Raw genomic sequence first — 11008 nt, forward strand, 5'->3', positions numbered from 1 at the left:
GTCGAGGAAGCGTGAGTGGCCTGGCGGGTGATCACGCTATGGGAGCTTCACATACACACACTCAGCCCTGCCATCACATCGCCAACATCTCTCCCTTGTTATGCATCTATTACTACCTCCGATGGTAGCTCAGGGCGTTACCAATTGCCCACAAGATGTAATAGGGCCGCAAGGGCCTTCAACTGGCAACCTGTAAATGCTTTAAAATGTACAAGGTGAACGTCAACAACAGTTTATCAGCCACAGTATAAATAGCATTATTGGTTGTTAAATTACAGTAATTTTATTGACAATGACATCGATTTAAACATTGGCAAGTAATGTAGAAATGGTAGGTCATCATAATAAACTTACAGGCATTCATATGTTAAACATGTGGTGGATCCTGCATCACCTTGTCTGGTTTTATATGAGCTGTAAACCCCCACTCAGTGTAAATTATAGCCTCTACACACTGGGCACATGTTACACAATGAGATATAAAAGAGATGTATGTCTTTGGGAATGTGCCAGGGGGATGGGTGCAAGTTATGGATCAGTTATCTTGCTGGTGCTCTGATTTGTGTCTGTCTGTTATATAGAAGCATCAGTATGCAGTTTAGCCTTTTATTAAATCACCGGGTTTAAAACTCTTTTTAGTAGATTAAAATGATGCTAAAGTTCAGGCTCTGTGCAGTATCTATTTGTGATGCCACAATGAAGATTAGAAAACATAATAGCAACACAGAGATGACATTTGTAGACAGACCTTACCACAACAATACTTCCCGAATGTAGAATTTGATACAAAGTTTTAATGACTATAAATGTTGCAGTGGTTTCCGCATAATTCTGAAAGAACTGAGCCGGTCAGAATTTGCATCACTTCACATCCTAACCTTGTCTGTGATATACTCAGTGTTTTTCTGAGCTGCTTGCTGGAGCATTATCTATGTTCTATAAATCACATGCTAACATTATGCAATAATTACCAGTATGAAACTTGAAAAGTTAGGCCTGGACCTTCAATTTTGCTCATTAGCTTAATTAATATGAGTATCCATTCGTTCACTTTTTGAAGGGCCAGACTTTGAGGCTGCCTGTCTGTGGTATTATATACTGTCAGAAAGAATTTAACCAACATTATTAGAATGTATTATCTAGAAACTATGAATATCTGTTACAACAGAGCAAAGTCAAAATGGACGGTCCATCAAGCCAACCACTGGCCGAGTTTGGCTAAAGGAAGACAATTTATGACTGTCTATTGGAGGCACTCAGCTCTTCTGCTCCTTGTCACGGTGAGCCTGCTCAGCTGTCAGAGCACATCCTCATTATTGGATTCATATTAACAGAAGCTACAACCTCATCCAGGCCAGCTGCCCCACTCTATGACAGAGCTAAACTCAGTCATGCAGAGCCAACATCAGGCCACAGCACAGAGGAGAGAGAATTTTTGAGTGCTGGTGCAGACCATTAGCCTGTCAGACCCAAGGATGTTTCACAAAACAGTATATTAGATGAACTGCTAAAGGTTGTTAGTGGCAAATTCTATTTAAGTGCATGAAAGATTTAGGATAAATTGATTATAGTCTAATTGAATTAATCTTTTACTGTGAACACATTACCTTTTGATTTGATATGACGTGTATGTAGTTTATAAGCCGCAGATTCAAAACTATAATTTCCTTATAGGATTATCACAACAACCTTTTCATTTAAAAAAAAACTATTCAACACTGCACTTTGAGAAACTTAAAAAAAGAATATTTGATTTTAGTTTGTTTGAGGGTGTTTAAATCCCCTTTTATGTATTGTTATCTTATTTTCATACAGTGCACTGTGCGGCTACGTGCCCAATCTTTGTAAATTTCCTTCGCTTTTTGTTGACACCACAAAAAGTTGTACTTTTATTTTGACAGCTATCTTGAAAGTGATATATGTCTGAGTATTTGTGTTCAACAGACATAGACATTTAAATTGTTGTGGAAGGTGTACAGCTAGTATATAATGTCACCATGACTTTCCGCAGATGATATTCACAGCCTATTTTTGCAGCGACAACATGCAGCTTGCAGTAAAAGTAGGATGAAATCTGTTTGTTAGATATGCCTTAGCTGTGCTACTTGTAAGCTGTGTGGACCAAAATTATTCTAAGCGCACTACAGCCAGTTATATCGATCCCCCCCCCCCCGCCCCCCCCCCCCTTTCAGGACATGTTATTTATTGATTGCAGTAGAACGTTGAGAGAATTCCAATGAATTAAACCAAAGAATGTTTCTTGAATAAGTTAGCTTTGCTTCCTTTAAGTGCAGACCAAAGAGATGTGACATTGGCTGTAGTACTAGTTTACTAGAGCATCACCAGGGAGGAGAACAGGCGACATCTCTCTCCCACACACACTCTCTCCCTCTCTTCCCTCAGTCTCAGTATGGTAATCTGCCCTAGACTTTGACTGTGAGCCATCTTATCAGTCCTCTGCAGAGCGCCGGGTTTCAGTCGGCTCTAAGTCATGTTGTGCTTTGATATTACATACATGACTGTTCGAATGCTCAAATGTTTGAAAAAGTCAAAAGGTCAAAAGTCCTGGTTTACCTCCTTTTGTTGTCAGGACTTAAGTCTTGAGTGGGCAAAGAAAAAAAAAAGGAAACAACCTTTGTGCTGAAAACTGAAATGTTACCTCATGCTGAATAGGACGCATTTTCTGTAAACCCTCAAAAACACCATGTGTTTCACACCCAAGCTGCTGAAACATAAAGCTACTGCATAGGTGCAATAAACTGCAGTTCATTGAATGTCCACTTGAGGCTCTAAAAACCCAGGAATTTACATTTGAGCAGACTTTCAAATGCTGCCAGCAGAAATAAACATGTTTGTAAACACTGTATAGAGGTCTGTTAATTTAAGATGTGTCCTTTTTGATTTCAGGACTTCTTAAAACAGTTTGCACTTCTTAGCTATTTGTTATTCTGCATGATACTTGTTTGACCAAAGTTAGGGTTAGGGTTAGGGTTAGTTTGGTGACTGCTATTGTTGGGCTTCATAACTCCTCATCAGAAAACCAATGGGTGACATTATTGAGACTACATCCATGTTTTATACAGTCTATGTTCTCACCCTTGTTTTATTTCAAAATATTTGTGTATGCCTTGTTTTAGAGACCACCTTTATCAGACAGGGGAATTGTGTTCTGACAACTGCTTTGCTTTGACACTGAAAATATATGTGTTTATCACATCATACCACTGCTTGATTAATGACATTCCAAAAAGACAGCGGTAGTGAAGCATCGAAAGCAGAAGATCCTCAGAGAGACTTATGAGACCACCATTAATAAAAAAAAGAGTGCTGTCATCGCTGGTTATAACTTTAATCTTTGCAGGCAATGTGCCTATTAATTATAACAATGGGAGCTCTCACCTTTTCACTTGAGGATCTTTTTGTTTAAACCATTTTTTTTTCTCCACAATGCACAATTCTGTATGCGTTCAGTGATTTCATGAAATGATTTATACATGAATTTTGACTTGCAGGTAAGCTAGAGATCAGTCTGTTTTGTGACTCTCAGCTCTTGAATCATTGAAATGGTGTCAAATAAGGACTCATATATCAGTGCAGCTGTGGAATGCTAATCATTTCAAGACCTTCAGTTCCACTTGGCATGTATTGATATTATTCTGTTTGTTTAGGAGTTGTAGAGGCCATGGTACAAGAACCTGAAATGCTCTTGTGCCATGTACCACAGAGTAGAATCACAGGGGAGAATCTGAATCACTCGGAATGATATGCTTTAAGAATTTTAGACACTCAAAGTCAAAACCTCAGTGACTGAAATATGAAGCGTGTATATAATATGTGTATATAAACATGTTTTCAGAGATTGGTTCAGTGAACAATTTGTTTGATATCTTCAGCTCTGAATTAAAAATAAGGTGCATTGTAACATGCACACTCCGTGGTATTGGTTCTTTGCCTTTGCATGTTGCCACAAGCAAAGGGCAAGACTGTAATACACTGCAGAAGATTAATGACTCAAAACATAAAGAAACAAATTGTTCCCTCTGAGAGCTTCTGGTGTTTGGTCCAGATTTGCATGGACACCTCTTGTTGCTCCAGCAGTTGTCAGTACCTGTTGGCAGGTCTGATCTCAAAGGAGGCTCAGGTTTTGAGCCTTCAGCTTGCCAGTTGCAGTGCAGATCACCCAATTTGTGCAGTGTGTGTTTGTTTCACAATAATCATGTAATATGTTTTTTACTTCACCATTGGCAGGTTCAAACGTTGAGTGTATGGCAGCTCTTACATCACTGTCATCCATGATACAGTCACAAAAAATGAAACCTCTTTTTCCTCTGGAGAGCAGACTTTCACCTGGACAGTCAGAGACACAGTTTGAAAACAATCTACCCGGCCAACCAACACAGAATTGCATCTCCAGTTTAGCAAAAACAACTACCGTAAATTCCGGACTATAAGCCGCTACTTTTTTCTCACACTTCGAGCACTGCGGCTTCTACTCCGGTGCGGCTAATGCATGGATTTTTTATGGGGGACAATGAGCTTCTGCCGCAAAAACATTTGACTTCGTCACGTCGGATCTTAATATCAGTCATTTTGCGCTTCATGCACGCACCCTCATGATGGAAAACACACGGAGAAATACATATGATGCAGCTTTCAAGTTAAAGGCGATCGACCTGGCTGTCAAAGAAGCTAACAGAGCTGCTGCACGTTAAGATGACACTGACAGCGACAACAGAGACTGAGGAAGTGAGTAATGAAGTCATTCTGAGACAGTGAATGGATGGACTTTTTCTTGTGAAATATATTACGGTCATCTTTTTCATCAGCCGTGTTACAGACACCGTCGGCAAGGCTTCGTATTGTAACGGTTCATGTTGTAAAGTCAGTAGTTGATAATGTGTTCATAATTCCGATTATGTGGAGAGTCAGTGAATGCACCAGCGCGAACGTGTTGAGTGGCTGTATGAGAGAACGCTGGGGGAGAGAGTTGGATTGTTACGGCAAAGTTATGTGTTGCTCTCTGCTGTAAACGGCGTGGTCACGGCCGACAGTGATCGGGTTATTAAAAGTTATTATTTGAACGCTCTCGTCGTCCTTAAACGTCCGTACGGACGCTACAGTATTTGCGGATGTTACCGGTAGCCTAGGTCTGTGTAAATAGCTCTTGTTATAGCGTGGACACCTGCGGCTTATAATCAAGTGCGGCTTATATATGTACAAATACATTTATTTACTTATTTTTAGCCGGTGCGGCTTATATCCAGGTGCGCTCAATAGTACGGAATTTACGGTACAATAACGGCCAAAAGCATAAGCCCCCAGAGCCTGTTCCTGAGTTGGATTTGGAATGACAAAATGGGGGTAAAGGGGGATGGGGGGGCTGGGGGGGCACTGCATAGCAACAATATGTTTAAAGTGTGGAGTTATGTTCTTTTGTGATGGTTAACTCTGGTGTGCAGATTGATGCACCTTGAGCATGATTACTCATCTTATATATGTGTAAGAGTCTAAATTTGTGAAATAACACTGAGGGGCTGAGAGATAGAAAATTCTGCCTTTTTATTTTTGGTGCTATGATGAACAAGTGAAGAGGTATAAGGAAAGGAAAATGAGCTCAAATAAAAAATAACCATTGTGGAGCTCGTTCTTGTCGGATACTAAGGTACTAAGGTATTAGAGTCTACGTGGATTGGACCATGCGTAATGGGCCTTGAATTTGTTTTTTGTAGCCATGCACAGAATCCGTAAACTCTTTGTATTATACTTCTGGGAATGTGTTGGTTATTCAGCACTGCCTTAAACTTGTATACAACGAAAAGCCACTGTGAAGCATTAAGTGCCTTTAAAGCAGGACGATTTAACATCCTTGTGATGTCATTAGGGCTTGACCATGAGTGAAGTATGCTTAAAGGTTAACAGACTGGAGAACACATTAATTCAGAGTAGATTGTCAGTCAGGGTCAGACTCCTCATTTCAGTGCATTAATGCTGGAAAGACTGTTGGAACTGACTTTTTAGCACATCTTTTGATGCCATCATCGTCTCATAAAATGTCATAGGACGTCCTCAATTTTTCTGTAATCAGGACACGAGTGAGCAAACAGCTGATTGGTTTAATTGGCCTCTTAAAGGAGCTAAAGACAGGTAAAAAAAACCAACAACATTAGAACAGGCAGAGGACATGACAAGCAGGGGAAAGGCTGGAGTATTTAGTCCAAAAACACAGTCTGACAAAAATAATGCGCAAGTATTTATCAAATATCAACAGGCTGATTATGACAGAGATTCTGTCTCAAACTTAAATGCTTCAACTTGAGGGACTGTCCCACAAGTAGACGACATACGCTGTTTTACTTTAGGTCTTTTGGGAATGTAAACAGGAAGCATGATCTGGCCATGTTGGCTGTAAGTCAGCTGTAGGATATGACTTGAGCCATTTTTTTCTCTCCATTTGTTTACTTTTTTCCCCCAAATTTGTATCAATAAATATTCCGACAAGCAGTTCCTGTTTGTAATAAAGACATGCCCCAAATTATTTTTTGACAGGAGCTTTTAAAAAGTGATGATAAATATACGAGATCTGTTGTTTTAAGTGCAGTTAGAAGTGTCATACTTCTATGATTTGAAGCCCATAGATGTTTGTTTGGGGATAGTTATATCTTCAGGAAGGTGTGTGTAATATTTCTACATTTTTGACTTGTCTTTTAAGTACCTAAACTGCCTCTATGACCTGTTTCATGTTCTGAAGATTCAACATATAGGCCCTTACCATGTCAGTCAAACTACACTAACTTCCCAACCAGCAATTACCTTGCTCCCTTTGATTTTATGTGGTATCTTTACTTTGATCTCGCCCTTCACCCTTACACCTTAAACTCTCCCTTTTAAATAACCTAAGGATGATGATGGGTGTGTAGGTATTTTAGGGTCAGGTCAGCGGGGAGTAGCAGGAAGGACTGAGGACGGAGGAGGAACAGGAAGGTTTAAAATGACAAACGAGATTTTTCATGTTCTTGTTTCAGTACAGTTGAATAATTCATTTGCAATTCTATTTTTGAATGCAACAAAAATCCAATACATGTTAATGAAAACAATTAACCATTAACAAGGACTAATATTAGGACCTTATACCAGACAGGTAACTGCTGCAAGTTTCTTTTTTTACCCATAGAACACCCTGGGATGGATATATTTTTGGAGAGAGGGGCTAGAGTTGCACAGGCCATTTAGAATTATGCTTTCAATATATATTTTTAAATGAAATATGTGTTACCAAAAAGGATGGTTTAATCCCTTTAAGGGGCCTGCAGAGAAGATTTATCAACTTGTGGAGACTGCAATACACAACTGAAGGTTGGTCTATACAAAATCCAACAAAACAAAAAATTGTCCTCAGGCAGTTCAGATGGAGCAGAATGCATTAATGAGACTAGCTTTCTTACAGAAATGTTTGTGAGGTGTCTTTTATTGGCCTAACAATGTGGAGGTGGATCAGAAGTTCTAAAATACAGCCAGGAGCAAGGACATGCACAGATTGAAAAAGCAAACAGAAGAGAATTCTGAATCCCAGATTCTCTAAAAAAAGAACAACAAAAAACAAGTTACCTCCAATAACCTTTTACTATACACTAGATTATACTTGCACTGTTATCTCTGATTTCTTTTCACATAGGAGTTACCAAATATTTAACAGACTTTGAGAGGTCAATGGAAATCTCGGTCCCTTCCTGTCTGTCACACATTAAAAAAAATGCACTGATAAGAGCGTAATGCAACTGAAATAACTCAATACTATCTGCAGCTTTGGTCTGTTGGCTTTTCTGACAATGTGTAAATCTAAATTAATTACCAGCCACCGGCAGAGTTCACTGAACAACTCTCCTGAGATGTGTTCTGTGAACTCTGGGTGTCCTCCAAAACACAAGGACCCTGCAGCGCCTTTCTCACGCTACATGCACTTTGTTCTATGTGTGTGTGTGTGTGTGTGTGTGTGTGTGTGTGTGTGTGTGATATCAACACTGATCCCCCACTTAAAATATTCTAAACCACACCACACACTCATATCCTCTTAGCCTGTATTTATTGTAAATCTCTCTTGATTGCTCACCAAGGACCCAGTTGACCATGATAAATATTTATTGTGTGTGTGTGTTGTGTGTGTGTGTGTGTGTGTGTGTGTGTGTGTGTGTGTGTGTGTATGTTCACGGCTGCATGTGTGGGTATGTGTATGGTTCAGTGCTAAAAGGGTGTTCTCATTGAAATTCTTTCCAACGTCACTTCCTATTTACATCTATAACAGTTGTGTCTGATGATTTAATTACTTCCTCCCTATTTAAAATTCAAGCTTCCTTTTTAAATACTAACACAGCCATATGCTTCTCAATGAATAAATTCCTTACTCACTCCATGTCTTTACATTTTTATACCAAATGACATTGTTCCCTCTTCCGATCAAATGGTGTTTCATTATGTTTATACGTCATACTTGAAGTATTCCTCCACGCTTTCATAGTGATCTTAACGTTGGCAACACCTGAACTTTGCACCAACATGAGAACAAAGAATCTGATGCATATATACTGACATGAACATTAACTCGAATGTGTATTTTGCAGCAACGTGGCTACTATATCATTTACTGTATAAGGTCATGTTGGCAGCCGTATTGGTTTGCAATATGACTCTAAAGGACATTGCTGTCATTTCTGTCTCAACAATGACCTCTGTTCTTGAGATAAACAAATAAAACAATTTCATTTTTGCATTAGCAGAGGGAAACTATACATGCAGATAAAAAAGGCAATTTTGTAACAGCTACGTGTTTGGTGGGGATAGTTTACATTCTTTCCCAAATGAACGATTGAATGAATGAAACGTGAATTAGATTGAGTGGTTATCACGATTTCAGAGGATAGATCAAGGTCATGATTTTAAGGGACAAATAATTAAAAAGCTGGATCTAAAATAAGTTTTATTAGGGTTAGGTTAGGGTTAACATATCTGAGGCTGTTTGTATGTTCAGGCTATGAGAAGATGAAAAAATACAGCCTCAGCATTTTTCTGAGCTTCTTGCTGTAATATACCTAAACCTTGCAGACAGCTATGGCTTATCATGCCTCAGGAATACAGATTTCCCACACAGAATATGAGATACTGAGGCTCAAGCGTGTTATTTATATGAACCCCCTCCATGTCCAACCATTAATCCTGCCACAATGTGGGAGTCACACACTTTTATATGAGGTACAATAGCTTTGATGCAAGAGTCCAAGAGTCATACAGACTTGCACTAAGGAGGAGGAAGAGGGGAAGTGGTTTCTGAAGGGACGGCTTTGTAGACATTTAGGGATCGAGGCCATAAATATCGATAATAAAACAACACCCTGTGTGCAGGGGGCGTGTCACTCACTTATAGACCGTAGCACCGGGAAGATTGTGGCCGGAACTGTTTTGAGGCCAAGACCAATTTCGAGTGCTACAACACCAGTTTGAGATACTGGCCCTAAAGTGGGACATCTACTCTCAAAGTTACACTCTGTATCTTTAAACGCAAATGTCATTGTCTTTCAGAAGTTTGCTTCATCTAATTGAAAAACATGAACATTACTGTTTGATGTAATTGAGCTAACGAAACATGACTCCTTTATTAATGCCTCTGCACAATGCTTTGATTGATAGCTCTAATGTGAGATTAATCAGGGCATAATAAGCAAACAACAGGAAACACAGCAGCATGCATTCTGTTTGGGAAATGTTTTGGCCATGTGCCACCAAGGTGCCACTTATGACAGAGGATCGACATCAATTTACATTTAACATTTAAAATCTGCACTGGGATATTGTCCTGTCATCGCGCTCATATCATGAGTACTTGTTTCTATGGAAATGACAGCTTGACATTTCACGTTTTCACGATTTTGGACAATTATGCTATTAATGGTTAATGTTAACCTTTATTAGATATTTTCTCTGTGTCAGACAAGCGACAGCCCAAACATAAACATGACAGCGCCTCTTTATTTGCTATAATTTTACACTTAAATTGACGCAATGTCCCTTTCATAACTTCTGGCACAGGCTCCTGTTGAATTGTTTGACACACCCATGGGCACATTTAGTAGCTGTTATTGGTTGTTAGTGTTGTGCTTCTTTCAAGTTTGCCTACAGGTAAAGAGTGTTGGTCGAAGGTCAAAGGTGTTTTAACTTGTTTAACGTCCTGTGTTGCAAGAAGAAAGTGGCCTAAGAGCATGGCAAATACTTGATAATAATCCATGTCCAACGGTGTGGAAAAGGAAAAAAAGGAAGGATATTCATCAGCTGACATACAGTCTATGACATATGCATTGACTAAGGTGAGAAGAACACTGTCACAAAAGAAGGATATTGGGATGTTAAAACAGAAGTACCTTAACGATTGACTACTGCGCAAATTAAATCTTTGAATAGATATGAATAGAAGATGTAAACTTCATTTAGGTTCACAAACTCCAAGTTTTGCTTTTTTTTGTGAGAAGAGAAAGTTGTAAGATGCTTGGGAGTCACTGCACAAGTAAGTCAAGCCTCCAGGAATACTTTAATAGTAACATTAAAGATGAGTCTAAAATCTAAGGCAATACAAACAATAGCAAATATTTTAGGATTGTTTCCCCTTAATCAGTCTGTAAAGTAATCCTTTGCTGAGCAGCCACATGTCAGTCAGACAGAAAACAGCCCACTTATCTTTGGTGCAGGTTAACAGTGTCTGAGTGTGTGTGCAAGAGCCTATGTAGTGTACATATCTTCATCCTGGCTTAAACTACAACATGTCCAGGGGGATCAAGGAAACACTAAGCCTGGAATCATACACAACTACACAGACATGAACTTTCTCCTGTCCATTTGGCTCTGAGGCTTATGGAAATATTGAGGGGTAAACATTCATAGTGTCAGAGTTCGCAACAAGCAAATGGTACAACCCCAGAACTTTTACTTTCTTAGCTCAGTCTGTATTAATAATGTGCAAGGAGAG

This window comes from Symphodus melops, assembly GCF_947650265.1.
Source record: "Symphodus melops genome assembly, chromosome: 2".
In the NCBI taxonomy this organism is placed as follows: domain Eukaryota; kingdom Metazoa; phylum Chordata; class Actinopteri; order Labriformes; family Labridae; genus Symphodus; species Symphodus melops.